Raw genomic sequence first — 17507 nt, 5'->3', positions numbered from 1 at the left:
TAGAGTAATTTATAATCCTTTGGGTATATACCCAGTAGTGGGATGGCTGGGTCATATGGTACATCTAGTTCTAGATCCTTGAGGAATCGCCATACTGTTTTCCATAATGGTTGAACTAGTTTACAATCCCACCAACAGTGTAAAAGTGTTCCTATTTCTCCACATCCTCTCCAACAACTGTTGTTTCCTGACTTCTTAATGATTGCCATTCTGACTGGTGTGAGATGGTATCTCATTGTGGTTTTGATTTGCATTTCTCTGATGGCGAGTGATGATGAGCATTTTTTCATGTGTCTGTTGGCTGTATGGATGCCTTCTTTTGAGAAATGTCTGTTCATATCCTTTCCCCACTTTTCTTTTTTTTTTTTTTTTGGGACGGAGTCTGGCTCTGTCGCCCAGGCTGGAGTGCAGTGGCCGGATCTCAGCTCACTGCAAGCTCCACCTCCTGGGTTTATGCCATTCTCCTGCCTCAGCCTCCCGAGTAGCTGGGGCTACAGGTGCCCGCCATCTTGCCCGGCTAGTTTTTTGTATTTTTTATTAGAGACAGGGTTTCACCGTGTTAGCCAGGATGGTCTGGATCTCCTGACCTCATGATCCACCCGTCTCGGCCTCCCAAAGTGCTGGGATTACAGGCTTGAGCCACCGCACCCGGCCCTTTCCCCACTTTTTGATGGGGTTGTTTGATTTTTTTCTTCTATATTTGTTTGAGTTCTTTGTAGATTCTGGATATTAGCCCTTTTTCAGATGAGTAGGTTGCAAAAATTTTCTCCATTCTGTAGGTTGCCTGTTCACTCTGATGGCAGTTTCTTTTGCTGTGCAAAAGCTCTTTAGTTTAATTAGATCCCATTTGTCAATTTTGGCTTTTACTGCCGTTGCTTTTGGTGTTTTAGACATGAAGTCCTTGCCCATGCCTATGTCCTGAATGGTACTACCTAGGTTTTCTTCTAGGGTTTTTATGGTATTAGGTCTAACATTGAAGTCTCTAATCCATCTTGAATTAATTTTCGTATAAGGGGTAAGGAAAGGATCCAGTTTCAGCTTTCTACTTATGGTTAGCCAATTTTCCCAGCACCATTTATGAAATAGGGAATCCTTTCCCCATTTCTTGTTTTTCTCAGGTTTGTCAAAGATCAGATGGCTGTAGATGTGTGGTATTATTTCTGAGGACTCTGTTCTGTTCCATTGGTCTATTACTCTGTTGTGGTACCAGTACCATGCTGTTTTGGTTACTGTAGCCTTGTAGTATAGTTTGAAATCAGGTAGCGTAACGCCTCCAGCTTTGTCCTTTTGACCTAGGATTGTCTTGGCAATGCGGGCTCTTTTTTGGTTCCATATGAACTTTAAAGCAGTTTTTTCCAATTCTGTGAAGAAACTCATTGGTAGCTTGATGGGGATGGCATTGAATCTATAAATAACCTTGGGCAGTATGGCCATCTTCACGATATTGATTCTTCCTATCCATGAGCATGGTATGTTCTTCCATTTGTTTGTGTCCTCTTTTATTTCACTGAGCAGTGGTTTGTAGTTCTCCTTAAGAGGTCCTTTACATCCCTTGTAAGCTGGATTCCTAGGTATTTGATTCTCTTTGAAGCAATTGTGAATGGAAGATGATTCCTGATTTGTCTCTCTGCTTGTCTGTTACTGGTGTATAAGAATGCTTGGGATTTTTGCACAATCATTTTGTATCCTGAGACTTTGCTGAAGTTGCTTATCAGCTTAAGGAGATTTTGGGCTGAGACGATGGGGTTTTCTAAATATACAATCATGTCATCTGCAGACAGGGACAATTTGACTTCTTCTTTTCCTAACTGGATACCCTTAATTTCTTTCTCTTGCCTGAGTGCCCTAGCCAGAACTTCCAACACTACGTTGAATAGGAGTGGTGAGAGAGGGCATCCCTGTCTTGTGCCAGTTTTCAAAGGGAATTTTTCAAGTTTTTGCCCATTCAGTATGATATTAGCTGTGGGTTTGTCGTAAATAGCTCTTATTATTTTGAGGTACGTTCCATCAATACCGAATTTATTGAGCGTTTTTAGCATAAAGGGCTGTTGAATTTTGTCAAAAGCCTTTTCTGCATCTGTTGAGATAATGATGTGGTTCTTGTCTTTGATTCTGTTTATATGCTGGATTACGTTTATTGATTTGCGAATATTGAACCAGCCTTGCATCCCAGGGATGAAGCCCACTTGATCATGATGGATAAGCTTTTTGATGTGCTGCTGAATCCGGTTTGCCAGTATTTTATTGAGAATTTTTGCATCGATGTTCATCAGGGATATTGGTCTAAAATTCTCTTTTTTTGTTGTGTCTCTGCCAGGCTTTGGTATCAGGATGATGTTGGCCTCATAAAATGAGTTAGGGAGGATTCCCTCTTTTTCTATTGATTGGAATAGTTTCAAAAGGAATGGTACCAGCTCCTCCTTGTACCTCTGGTAGAATTCAGCTGTGAATCCATCTGGTCCTGGACTTTTTTTGGTGGGTAGGCTATTAATTATTGCCTCAATTTCAGACCTGATATTGGTCTATTCAGGGATTCAGCTTATTCCTGGTTTAGTTTTGGAAGAGTGTAGGTGTCCAGGACATTATCCATTTCTTCTAGATTTTCTAGTTTATTTGCATAGAGGTGTTTATAGTATTCTCTGATGGTAGTTTGTATTTCTGTAGGGTCGGTGGTGATATCCCCTTTATCATTTTTTATTGTGTCTATTTGATTCCTCTCTCTATTCTTCTTTATTAGTCTTGCTAGCGGTCTGTCAATTTTGTTGATCTTTTCAAAAAACCAACTCCTGGATTCATTGATTTTTTGGAGGGTTTTTGTGACTCTATCTCCTTCAGTTCTGCTCTGATCTTAGTTATTTCTTGCCTTCTGCTAGCTTTTGAATGTGTTTGCTCTTGCCTCTCTAGTTCTTTTAATTGTGATGTTAGGGTGTCAATTTTAGATCTTTCCTGCTTTCTCTTGTGGGCATTTACTGCTATGAATTCCCTCTACACACTGCTTTAAATGTGTCCCAGAGATTCTGGTATGTTGTATCTTTGTTCTCATTGGTTTCAAAGAACATCTTGATTTCTGCCTTCATTTCGTTATGTACCCAGTAGTCATTCAGGAGCAGGTTGTTCAGTTTCCATGTAGTTGAGCGGTTTTGATTGAGTTTCTTAGTCCTGAGTTCTAGTTTGATTGCACTGTGGTCTGAGGTACAGTTTGTTATAATTTCTGTTCTTGTACATTTGCTGAGGAGTGCTTTACTTCCAATTATGTGGTCAATTTTGGAATAAGTGCGATGTGGTGCTGAGAAGAATGCATATTCTGTTGATTTGGGGTGGAGAGTTCTATAGATGTCTATTAGGTCCGCTTGGTGCAGAGATGAGTTCAATTCCTGGATATCCTTGTTAACTTTCTGTCTCGTTGATCTGTCTAATGTTGACAGTGGAGTGTTAAAGTCTCCCATTTTTATTGTATGGGAGTCTAAGTCTCTTTTTAAGTCTCTAAGGACTTGCTTTATGAATCTGGGTGCTCCTGTATTGGGTGCATATATATTTAGAATAGTTATCTCTTCCTGTTGAATTGATTCCTTTACCATTATGTAATGGCCTTCCTTGTCTCTTTTGATCTTTGATGGTTTAAAGTCTGGTTTATCAGAGAATAGTATTGCACCCCTGCTTTTTTTTATTCTCCATTTGCTTGGTAGATCTTCTTCCATCCCTTTATTTTGAGCCTGTGTATGTCTCTGCATGTGAGATGGGTCTCCTGAATACAGCAGACTGATGGGTCTTGACTCTTTATCCAGTTTGCCATCTGTGTCTTTTAATTGGAGCATTTAGTCCATTTACATTTAAGGTTAATATTGTTATGTGTGAACTTGATCCTGTCATTATGATATTAACTGGTTATTTTGCTCGTTAGTTGATGCAGTTTCTTCCTCGCCTCGATGGTCTTTACATTTTGGCATGTTTTTGCAATGGCTGGTACCGATTGTTCCTTTCCATGTTTAGTGCTTCCTTCCGGGTCTCTTGTAAGGCAGGTCTAGTGGTGACAAAATCTCTAAGCATTTGCTTATCTGTAAAGGATTTTATTTCTCCTTCACTTGTGAAACTTAGTTTGGCTGGATATGAAATTCTGGGTTTAAAATTATTTTCTTTACAAATGTTGAATATTGGCCCTCACTCTCTTCTGGCTTGTGGAGTTTCTGCCAAGAGATTTGCTGTTAATCTGATGGGCTTCCCTTTGTGGGTAACCCGACCTTTCTCTCTGGCTGCCCTTAACATTTTTTCCTTCATTTCAACTTTGGTGAATCTGGCAATTATGTCTTTGAGTTGCTTTTCTCGAGGAGTATCTTTGTGGTGTTGTCTGTATTTCCTGAATTTGAATGTTGGCCTGCCCTACTAGGTTGGGGAAGTTCTCCTGTATGATATCCTGAAGAGTGTTTTCCAACTTGGTTCAATTTTCACCCTTATTTTCAGGCACTCCAATCAGACGTAGATTTTGTCTTTTTACATAATCCCGTACTTCTTGCAGGCTTTGGTCATTTCTTTTTCTTCTTTTTTCTTTTGATTTCTCTTCTTGCTTCATTTCATTCATTTGATCGTCAATCGCTGATAATCTTTCTTCCAGTTGATCGAATCAGTTACGGAAGCTTGTGCATTTGTCATGTATTTCTCATGTCATGGTTTTCATCTCTGTCATTTCGTTTATGTCCTTCTCTGCATTAATTAGTCTAGCTGTCAATTCTTCCACTCTTTTTTCAAGATTTTTAGTTTCTTTCGCTGTGTACGTAATTCCTCCTTTAGCTCTGAGAAGTTTGATGGACTGAAGCCTTCTTCTCTCATCTCATCAAAGTCATTCTCTGACCAGCTTTGATTCGTTGCTGGCGATGGGCTGCGCTCCTTTGCAGGGGGAGATGGGCTCTTATTTTTTGAATTTCCAGCTTTTCTGCCCTGCTTTTTTCCCTTCTTTGTGGTTTTATCTGCCTCTGGTCTTTGGTGATGGTGACGTACTTATGGGGTATTGATATAGGGGTCCTTCCTGTTTGATAGTTTTCCTTCTAACAGTTAGGACCCTCAGCTGTAGGTCTTTTGGAGATTGCTTGAGGTCCACTCCAGACTCTGTTTGCCTGGGTATCAGCCACAGAGGCTGCAGAAGATAGATTATTGATGAACAGCGAGTGTACGTGTCTGATTCTTCCTTTGGAAGCTTCCTCTCAGGGGGTACTCCACCCTGTGAGGTGTGGGGTGTCAGACTGCCCCTAGTGGGGGATGTCTCCCAGTTAGGCTACTCAGGTGTCAGGGACCCACTTGAGTAGGCAGTCTGTCAGTTCTCAGATCTCACCCTCCGTGTTGGGAGATCCACTGCTCTCTTCAAAGCTGTCAGACATAGTCGTTTGCATCTGGGCAGGATTCTGCTGCTTTTATTGTTGTTTTTGTTTAGCTGTACCCTGTCCCCAGAAGTGGATTCTACAGAGACAGGCAGGTTTCCTTGAGCTGCTGTGAGCTCCACCCAGTTCGAGCTTCCCAGCAGCATTTTTTACCTACTTAAGCCTCAGCAATGACGGGTGTCCCTCCCCCAGCCTCGCTGCTGCCTTGCGGTTAGATCGCAGACTGCTGTGCTAGCAATGACGGAGGCTCCGTGGCCGTGGGACCCTCCTGGCCAGGGGTGGGTATAATCTCCTGGTGTGCCCATTTGCTTAAAGCACAGTATTGGGGTGGGAGTTACCTGATTTTCCAGGTGTTGTGTGTCTCAGTTCCCCTATCTTGGAAAAGGGATTCCCTTCCCCCTTGTGCTTCCCAGGTGAGGTGATGCCTTGCCCTGCTTCAGCTCTCGCTGGTTGGGCTGCAGCAGCTGACCAGCACAGACTGTCAGGCACTCCCTAGTAAGATGACCCCAGTACCTCAGTTGAAAATGCAGAAATAACCGGTCTGCTGTGTCACTCACGCTGGGAGTTGGAGACTGGAGCTGTTCCTATTTGGCCATCTTGCTCCACCCCCTGTTTGTTTTTTTCTTGTATATTTGTTTGAGTTCTTTGTAGGTTCTGGATATTAGCCCTTTGTCAGATGAGTAGATTGCAAAAATTTTCTCTCATTCTGTAGGTTGCCTGTTCACTCTGATGGTAGTTTCTTTTGCTGGGCTGAAACTCCTTAGTTTAACGAGTTCCCATTTGTCAATTTTGGCTTTTTTTGCCATTGCTTTTGGTGTTTTAGACCTGAAGTCCTTGCCCATTCCTATGTCCTGAATGGTATTACCTAGGTTTTCTTCTAGGGTTTTTATGGTTTTAGGTCTAACATTTAACTGTCTAATTCATCTTGAATTAATTTTCATAAAAAGAGTAAGGAAAGGATCCAGTTTCAGTTTTCTACTTATGTCTAACCAATTTTCCCAGCACCATTTATGAAATAGGGAATCCTTTCCCCATTTCTTGTTTTTCTCAGGTTTGTCAAAGATCAGACAGCTGTAGATATGTGGCATTATTTCTGAGTGCTATTTTCTGTTCCATTGATCTATATCTCTGTTTTTGGTACAAGTACCATGCTGTTTTGGTTACAGTAGCCTTGTAGTACAATTTGACGTAAGGTAGTGTGATGCCTCTAGCTTTGTTCTTTTGACTTAGGATTGTCTTGGCAATGCGTGGTCTTTTTTGGTTCCATATGAACTTTAAAGCAGTTTCTTCCAATTCTGTGAAGAAAGTCATTGGTAGTTTAATGAGGATGGCATGGAATCCATAGATTACCTTGGGCAGTATGGCTGTTTTGACAATATTGATTCTTCCTATCCATGAGCATGGTATGTTCTTCCATTTGTCTGTGTCCTCTTTTATTTCACTGAGCAGTGGTTTGTAGTTCTCCTTGAAGAGGTCCTGTATATCCCTTGTAAGTTGGATTCCTAAGTATTTTATTCTCTTTGAAGCAATTGTGAATGGAAGTTCATTCATCATTTGACTCTCTGTTTGTTACCAGTGTATAACAATGATTGCAATTTTTGCACATTGATTTTGTATCCTGAGACTTTGCTGAAGCTGACTTCAAACTATACTACAAGGCTACAGTAACCAAAACAGCATGGTACTGGTACCGAAACAGAGATATAGACCAATGGAATAGACCAGTGTCCTCAGAAATAATACCACACATCTACAGCCATCTGATCTTTGACAACCTGAGAGAAACAAGAAATGGGGAAAGGATTCCCTATTTCATAAATGGTGCTGGGAAAATTGGCTAGCCATAAGTGGAAAGCTGAAACTGGATCCTTTCCTTACTCCTTGTATGAAAATTAATTCAAGATGGATTAGAGACTTCAATGTTAGACCTAATACCATAAAAACCCTAGAAGAAAATCTAGGTAGTACCATTCAGGACATAGGCATGGGCAAGGACTTCATGTCTAAAACACCAAAAGCAACGGCAGCAAAAGCAAAAATCGACAAATGGGATCTAATTAAACCTAAGAGCTTCTGCACAGCAAAAGAAACTACCATCAGAGTGAACAGGCAATCTACAGAATGAGAGAAAAATTTGGCAATCTACTCATCTGACAAAGGCTAATATCCAGAATCTACAAAGAACTCAAACAAATAAACAATAAAAAAGACAAACAACCCCATCAAAAAGTGGGCAAAGGATATGAACACACATTTCTCAAAAGAAGACATTCATACAGACAACAGACACATGAAAAAATGCTCATCCTCACTGGCCATCAGAGAAATGCAAATCAAAACCACAATGAGATACCATCTCACACCAGTTAGAATGGCAATCATTAAAAATCAGGAAGCAACAGGTGCTGGAGAGGATGTGGAGAAAGAGGAACACTTTTACACTGTTGGTGGGATTGTAAACTAGTTCAATCATTATAGAAAACAGTATGGCGATTCCTCAAGGATCTAGAACTAGATGTACCATATGACCCAGCCATCCCACTACTGGGTATATACCCAAAGGATTATAAATTATTCTACTACAAAGACACATGCACACGTATGTTTATTGCGGCACTATTCACAATAGCAAAGACTTGAATCACCCAAATGTCCATCTGTGACAGACTGGATTAAGAAAATCTGGCACATATACACCATGGAATACTATGCAGCCATCAAAAAGGATGAGTTTGCGTCCTTTGTAGGGACATGGATGCAGCTGGAAACCATCATTCTTAGCAAACTATCACAAGAAGAGAAAACCAAACACCGCATGTTCTCACTCATAGGTGAGAACTGAACAATGACTTCACTTGGACTCGGGAAGGGGAACATCACACACTGGGGCCTATCAGGGGGAGGTGGGAGGAGGGAGGGATTGCATTGGGGAGTTATACATGATATAAATGATGACTTGATGGGTGCTAACGAGTTAATGGGTGCAGCACACCAACATGGCATAAGTATACATATGTAACAAACCTGCACGTTATGCACATGTACCCTAGATCTTAAAGTATAATAAAAAATAAAAAAAAATTGCCTGACATAGAATTCAAAATAATTATCTAAGGAAGCTCAGTAAGCCATAAGAGAATGCAGACAAGTGAACAGAATTCAAAGAAATAATATATCAACAAATGATAAATTCAATAAACATATATAAACCATTTATAAAAGCAACCAAATGGAAATTCTGAAGCTGAAGAATACACTGAACAAACCGAAAAAAAGATTTAGTTTTATCAGCAAACTAGATCAAGTAGAAGAAATAATCAGCGAACTCGAGGACTACCTATTTGAAATTACCCAGTCATAGGAACAACAACAAAAGAAGAATAAAGAAAGCCAAAGGCACTACAGGACACCATTAAGTGAAGCAATGTACACATTATGGAAATTTTAATAGAAGCAGAGAAGAAGAGAAGGGACAGGAAACATATTTAAAGAAAAAATGACAAAAAATTATTCAATCTGGGGGAAAAGTGAATGTTCAGATCCCTGATGCAGAAAGAAACGCCAATAGGCTGAACATCAAGAGATCTTTACCAAGTGATATTATAGTCAATTGTCAAACATTCAAGACAGAGAAATGATCTTGAGAGCAGAAAAAAATAAAGCAGCTGATCACATGCAAAGAAGCCTCAAAAGGATATCACCCAACTTTTCAAATGAAACCTTGCAAGCCAGGAGGGAGTGGAAAGATACATTCAAAGACACAGGAAGCTTATATTTAAATTTCAACAGTATAATCAAATTTCAACACGTACATGTATTTTAATAATGTGTTTATACAATGTAAAAATAACTAGGATTACAAAGTTTCAGTTATTTAAGATGAATAAGATCTGGAGTTCTAATACATTGTATGGTGACTATAGGTAATAATACTGTGTACTTGAAATTTGCTTTAAAAAAGTGGATGCTAAGTATTCTCAACACAAAGAGAAGGTAATATGTCAAGTGATGACTATGTTAATTTAGCATGATTGTGATGATGATTCCACAATGTACACTTATATCAAATAATCTATATGTATACCATAAGATACAATAAAAAGAGAAAACATAAAAATAGAATTAACATATGATCCATCAATTCCACTTTAGGGTATTTACCCAAAAGAATTATAAGCAAGGTCTCAAAAAGATATTTGTACAATATGTTCATAGCAGCATTATTCATAATAGCCAAAAGATGGAAGTAATCAAAGTGTCCGCTGGTAGATGAGTGGATAAACTAAATGTAGTATATATGTAATGGAGTATTATTCAACCATAAAAAGAAAGAAATTCTGGGGCATGCTACAATGTAGATGATCCTTGAAGACATTATGCTAAGTGAAATAAGCCAGACACAAAGGAAATACATATATTGTATAATTCCACTTATATGAGGTGTCTACAATAGTCAGTGGAAGAAGATAAGGTACCTTCCAGAGCCCAGCACTGCCTTCAAAAGTGTCACTGTTGAGGCAAGGACTGACACTTATTGTGACTCCATTCGCTAAGAAATAGGAACAAAAAACCAGTCAAAACATCAATAAATACAGGAGCTTTTTTTTTTTTTTGTAAAAAATATAATGAAATAGAGTACTAGATTGACTAGTGAAGAAGAGAAGAGAGAAGAGTCAAATAAACACAATCAGAAAAAACCTGGGGAATATAACCCCGACCCCATAAAAATATAAACAACCAACAGAGAATGTTATAAACATATTTATGAATACATACTAGAAAATCTAAAATAAATGGATACATTTCAGGACACATAATATTCCCAAGACTGAATCAGAAAGAAATCGAATCTCTGAACAGATCAATAACAAGTTCTGAAATTGAGGAAGTAATGAATAGCCTATTAAAGAAAGAAAAAAAATGCCCAGGACCAGACGAATTCACAGCTGAATTCTACCAGACATACAAAGAAGACCTGGTACCATACCAACTAAAACTATTTCAAAAAATTGAGGTGGAGGGACTTCTCCATAACTCATTCTATCCTGATACAAATCCTGGCAGAGATACAGCAACACAAAGCTTCAAGGCAATATGGTTGATGAACATCTATATAAAAATCCTCAGCAAAATACTGGCAAACTGAATCCAGGAGCACATCAAAAAGCTATCCACCATGATAAAGTTGGCTTCATCCCTGGGATGCAAGGTTGTTTCAACATACACAAATCAATATATGTGATTCATCACACAAGCAGAACTAGAGACAAGAATCACGTGATTATCTCAATAGATGAAGAAAAGATCTTTGATAAAATTTAACATTGCTTCATGTTAAAAACTCTCAATAAGCTAGGCATTGAAGGAATACATTTCAAAATGATGAGTCATCTATAAAAACCCCACAACCAATATCATACTGAATGGGCAAAAGTTGGACACATTCCCTTCGAATACGAGCAAAATACAAGGATACCCTCTCTCACCACTCCTATTCAACATACTATTGGAAGTTCTGGCCAGGGCAATCAGGCAAGAGAAAGAAACAAAGGGCATCCAAATAGGAAGAGAGGAAGTCAAAATATCCCTGTTTGCACATAACATGATCCTATATCTGGAAAATTCCATCATCTCAACCAAAAAAATTCTTAAGATTATAAGCAACTTCAGCAATGTCTCAGGATGCAGAGTCAATGTGCAAAAACACTAGCATTCCTATACACAGACAACAGGCAATCTGAGAGCAAATCAGGAATGAATTCCCATTCACAATTGCCACAAAAAGAATAAAATTCTTAGAAGTACAACAAAGTAGGGAGATGAAAAATCCCTACAACAAGAATTACAAACCACTGCTCAAGGAAATCAAAGATGACACAAACAAATGCAAAAACAATCCATACTCATGGATAGGAATAATTAATATCATTAAAATGGCCATATTGCCCAAAGCAATTTATTGATTCAATGGTATCCCCATTAAACTACCACTGACATTATTCACAGAACTAGAAAAAAAAAAACTATTTCAAAATTCGTATGTAACCAAATGAGCCCAAATAGACAAGATAATCCTAAGAAAAAACAACAAAGCTGGAGGCATCAGACTACTCAACTTCAAAGTATACTGCAGGGTAACAGTAACAAAAACAGCGTGGTATTTGTACTGGTACAAAAACAGACACATAGACCAATGGAACAGAATAAAGAACCCAGAAATAAAACCATCCACCTGCAACTATCTGATCTTTGACAAACCTGAAAAAAGCAAGCCATGGCAAATGTATTCCCTATTCAATAAATGGTGCTGGGATATCAGAAGATTTGACCTAGACCCCTTCCTTACACCATATACAAAAATCAACTCAAGATGGATTAAAGACTTAAATATCAAATCCCAAAGTATAAAAACCTGGAAGACAACTTAGGCAATACCATTTAGGACATAGGCAAGGGCAAAGATTCATGTTGAAGATGCCAAAAGCAATTGCAACAAAATCAAAAATTGACAAATGGGATCTAGTTAAACAAAAGAGCTTCTGCACAGCAAAAGAAACTATCAACAGAGTATGCAGACAACCTACACAATGTTAGAAAATTTTAGGAAATTATGCTTCTGGTAAAAATATAATATGAAGCTCTATAAGAAACTTAAACAAATTTACCCCATTAAAAAGTGGACAAAAGACATGAACAGACACATTTCAAAAGACGTACATGCTGCCACCAATCATATGAAAACAAAGTTCAGCTTCACTGATCATTAGAGAAATGCAAATCAGAACTACAATGAGATACTGTCTCACAGCAATTAGAATGACTATTATTAAAAAGTCAAAAAATAACAGATGCTGGCTAGGTTGTAGAGAAAATGTTTGGTTATACACTGTCAGGAGTGTAAATTAGTTCAGCCATTGTGGAAAACAGTGTGGTGATTCTTCAAAGACCTAAAGACAGATATACCATTTGACTCAGAAATACCATTATTAGGCATATAACCAAAGAAACATAAATTATTCTGCTATAAAGACAAATGCACGTGTATGTCCATTGCAGCACTATTCACAATAGCAAAGACACGGAATCAGCCTAAATTTCTGTAAATGATAGACTGGATAAAGAACATGTGGTATATATACATCATGGAATACAATGCAGCCATACAAATTAATGAAATCATGTCTTGTGCAGAGAACTGGATGGAGCTGGTGGCTTAGCAAACTGATACAGGAACAGAGAACCAAGTACCACATGTTTTACTTTTAAGTGGGAGCTAAATGATAAGAACACGTGGACACATAGAAGGAAACAACCCACACTGGGACCCTTCAGAGAGTGGAGGCTAAGAAGAGGGAGAGAATCAGGAAAACTAACCAGTAGGTACTAGGCTTAATGCCTGGCTGATAAAATAATCTGTACAATGAATCCCCATGATACAAATTTACCTATATAACAAATCTACTCTTGTAACACTGAACTTAAAATAAAAGCAGATAAACTAGTGTTAAGAATAAAAATGTGCAGTAACATCCACAAATGTCCTCTCTGTGTTCTAAAATCTATACAATTGTTTTCAAGACTGGAAATGCAGTATATATATATTATATATATATATATATATATATATGTGTGTGTATATATATGTGAGTGTGTATATATGTATATACATATACATATACACACACACACACAATGGAGTATTTTCAGCCGTAAAAAATAAGATTCTGTCATTTGCAACAGCATGTGTGGCAATTGAAGTCATATTAAGTAAAATGAGCCAGGCACAGAAAGATAAACTGCATGTTTTCACTTATTTTCTGGGAGCTAAAAATTAAAACAAACTAATGGAGATAGAGAACAGAATGATGTTATCAGAAGATAACAAGAAGGGCAGTGTGAGGTGGGGGGAGTGGGGATGATTAATGTTTACAAAAGTATAGTTAGTGTATTGAACTGTAATGAATAAGATCTAGTATTTGATAGCACAACAGGGTGTCTATAGTTAACAATAATTTAATTATACATTTTAAAGTAGCTAAAAGTACAATTAGGTTTTTTGCAACACAAAAGAGGGATAAACACCTGAAATGATAGACACCCCATCTACTCAGATGCGATTATAATGTATTGTATGCCTGTATCAAAATGTCTCTTATACCCCATAAATATGTATACCTACTACGTACCCACAAAACTTGAAAATAAAAAAAAGAACAAAATCGAAATACACCAAAATGTTAAAAACACACACAAATATTTATTCTGGCATTAACTGTAGCTGAGTTTATAAGAAATAGAAAAATCATTAAGATTTAAAAGATATTTAAAATAATCATTTACATCAAGTGCTTAAAAACCCTATATGAGAAAAGCATTCTCCACTTTATAACACCTATGGTTTATATGCATAATACAATTAAACAAAATAGCATTCTGACCAATGATAAACAAATTATAGAAAATTTACTTACTTAATATTTCATTGTAAAGTTAATACTTTGACCAATATTAAAGATTTTAAAACTCTCTTCTGACATTTCCAGAAGTATTAACTCAGCAAAATAATATTTATAATGATATTTATTAAATTGAAAGAAAAGATGATACATTCTGGGTTTTACTTAAAAGGATATTTAACTCACTAATTTGATTTGTTACTATTTGAAAACTACATTTTCTTCTTCTGTCCTGGATGACAATGAGGTGAAAACAGCTTTCCTAGTTCTGAACTTCCCTTTAATGGAAAGCATTATGGAATTTCAGCGGTGAATATAATCTGGTTTCTACTCAAATCCCAGCTCCAAGAAAATGAGAGAGAGGATCTAGTATACAGATTGTGTTTCAGGCAAGAAGTTTCCAATCTCAAGTTTTTTTTTTTTTTATTATTATACTTTAAGTTCTAGGGTACATGTGCATAACGTGCAGGTTTGTTACATATGTATACTTGTGCCATGTTGGTGTGCTGCACCCATCAACTCGTCAGCAGCCATCAATTCATCATTTATATCAGGTATAACTCCCAATGCAATCCCTCCCCCCTCCCCCCTCCCCATGATAGGCCCCGGTGTGTGATGTTCCCCTTCCAGAGTCCAAGTGATCTCATTGTTCAGTTCCCACCTATGAGTGAGAACATGCAGTATTTGGTTTTCTGTTCTTGTGATAGTTTGCTAAGAATGATGGTTTCCAGCTGCATCCATGTCCCTACAAAGGATGCAAACTCATCCTTTTTATGGCTGCATAGTATTCCTGGTGTATATGTGCCAGATTTTCTTAATCCAGTCTGTCACAGATGGACATTTGGGTTGATTCCAAGTCTTTGCTATTGTGAATAGTGCCGCAATAACATACATGTGCATGTGTCTTTATAGCAGCATGATTTATAATCCTTTGGGTATATACCTAGTAGTGGGATGGCTGGGTCATATGGTACATCCATTCTAGATCCTTAGGAATTGCCATACTGTTTTCCATAATGGTTGAACTAGTTTACAATCCCACCAACCGTGTAAAACTGTTCCTATTTCTCCACATCCTCTCCAACACCTGTTGTTTCCTGACTTTTGAATGATTGCCATTCTAACTGGTGTGAAATGGTATCTAATTGTGGTTTTGATTTGCATTTCTCTGATGGCGAGTGATGATGAGCATTTTTTTCATGTGTCTGTTGGCTGTATGAATGTCTTCTTTTGAGAAATGTCTGTTCATATCCTTAACAGAGTTCTCAGAAATAATACCACACATCTACAGCCATCTGATCTTTGACAAACCTGAGAGAAACAAGAAATGGGGAAAGGATTCCCTATTTCATAAATGGTGCTGGGAAAATTGGCTAGCCATAAGTAGAAAGCTGAAACTGGATCCTTTCCTTACTCCTTATAGGAAGATTAATTCAAGATGGATTCGAGACTTAAATGTTAGACCTAATACCATAAAAACCCTAGAAGAAAACCTAGGTAATGCCATTCAGGACATAGGCATGGGCAAGGACTTCATGTCTAAAACACCAAAAGCAACGGCAGCAAAAGCCACAATTGACAAATGGGATCTAATTAAACTAAAGAGCTTCTGCACAGCAAAAGAAACTACCATCAGAGTGAACAGGCAACCGACAGAATGGGAGAAAATTTTTGCAATCTACTCATCCGACAAAGGGCTAATATCCAGAATCTACAAAGAACTCAAACAAATATACAAGAAAAAAACAAACAACCCCATCAAAAAGTGGGCAAAGGATATGAACAATCTCAAGTATTTCATGCCAACAACTTATGTTGTACTAGCTGTTCCACCATCGAATACTAATCATTATTGAACTATTGAAAACAAGCAAAGATAACAGTACCCTATAACAGTAACAGTTGTAGGCTAAAGCCATTGTCATCATTCGTTACTAATTTTACATAAACTGTCCAAAATATGTGTATAAACATTTATGCAGATGAGCTAGTGTTAAGAATAAAAATGTGCAGTAACATCCACAAATGTCCTCTCTGTGTTCTAAAATCTACACAATTGTTTTCAAGACTGGAAATCTGTACACCTTGGCTTCACGTTAGAAACACATCTGAATGCACATATGCTGTGGAGAATGTCAAAACTGACCATCTCATAAAAGCAAAAACAAACTTATTGTGCTTTTATTATTGTTTAATCCTCTAATTAGACTGAGAAGGAGACCACTGAATACCAAAATCAGGTATTTACTAAATAGTGTTGATTTATACTAGTCAAAGTTACCCCTCACAAACCAACAGCTGAACCAGGATAGTCCTTGGTGGTTCATTGTCTATTAGGAGTTTGTTATATTTTCAGTTGAAGTCTTCATTTTTCCTGTTGACTTAAACATGTGTAGTGCAAACAACTCTGTATCTGAGGTGGCCTCTGATTCGGACTTGGAACTCCTTTTTCAAGTTCATCTTGGGTATACCAATAAGCCTATTGGTATACCACTTTGATACCGACAAGCAAATTTTTCTTTTTCAGAGCCTCTGCTATGAGGGGACCAGGGCCAGCAGCATCCACTGACTTGGGCTGTACATCTTGCTCTGATGTTTTTACTGACTAAAGTTCTACACTGATCATATCTTTAAGAATCTCTAACTTTTTTGCCATGTCAGGTTTTTTTGGATTGTTCTTAGCCAACGTCTTTCCAGCATTGGCTTTTTTCCATCCTCACTATCTAATCAGATCAATATCATATATACTTTGGTGGAGTCCCAGTGGAGAGGGGAGCTAGAGTGGTGGGAGAGGTGGAGGGGATGGTGGTGTGGTAACAGATGTGGTAAAATCTAAGTCACTTTCAATGAGATTTTCCTGCTATTGCTGAGTCACAATTTTGGTAATCTGGTCTCTGAGAGCAGCAAGTTCATTTTCAAGAGCACAAATCTTCTGCAATGCTTCCTCATTTACCAGCCTGGGGTCTTCAGCTGAGGCTTTTCTTGAGACAAGTCTGGTAAGGAAATCTGTCTGGTTGTGGCCTTCTCAAAGAAAAGGTCATCGTGAAAGGATGGCCTTGACCTGGCTTCTGTTCTTGGTCTTGTTGAACACTCTCCTTTGGCTACCCATTCAACAGCCACAAAAGACACCACTGCATCCTCTCCTGGGTGGTTGGGACCCTATTCTGTTGCATGGCAGGTAAGCTTGGATACTGAATCAGAGATAAATTATTAATAGTAACAATTTTCTTCATGATACTTAGAGACAAACCATATGGCTTCCCAGGCCAAAATACTGATTCCATGCTTATTCCAACTTGTTGGAAAATCATCCCAATTAGGCTATTAATCCAGCCAAGCATTTAGATGCAAAGTGTCCTCAAGTACTTGAGGGATACATAGCAGTCCAACCATCTCACTCAGACACGCAAAAACCAGCACCTTCTCCCCTTCTTGTCTTGTTTTCCTTGATTTTTTAGATATAGTTTTCTTCACCTCTCTAAACATATTTTATTTTTATTTCTTATTGGTACATAATATCTGTACATATTTTGAAGTATATGGGATACTTTATTACATGTGTAGACTTTCTAATGATCCAGTAATGATATTTGGAGTAGCATCACCTCAATTATTTTTTTATTTTTATGTATTTAAAACCTTTCAATTCCTCTCTTCTAGCTATTTTGAAATATACAATGCA

At 37.9% G+C, this 17507-nt stretch overlaps 1 pseudogene; it reads right to left on the bottom strand.

The window, feature by feature from the left end:
• Nucleotides 1–16158: 16158 nt before the first annotated feature.
• LOC117078294 lies at nt 16159–17166 on the bottom strand (annotated as a pseudogene).
• Between the last annotated feature and the right edge of the window lie 341 nt (nt 17167–17507).

Source organism: Trachypithecus francoisi, unplaced genomic scaffold (assembly GCF_009764315.1).
Source record: "Trachypithecus francoisi isolate TF-2019V2 unplaced genomic scaffold, Tfra_2.0 Lachesis_group6, whole genome shotgun sequence".
Taxonomy (NCBI): domain Eukaryota; kingdom Metazoa; phylum Chordata; class Mammalia; order Primates; family Cercopithecidae; genus Trachypithecus; species Trachypithecus francoisi.
The sequence above is the reverse complement of the archived record's forward strand: the minus strand, read 5'-3'. Positions and strand labels throughout refer to the sequence as shown.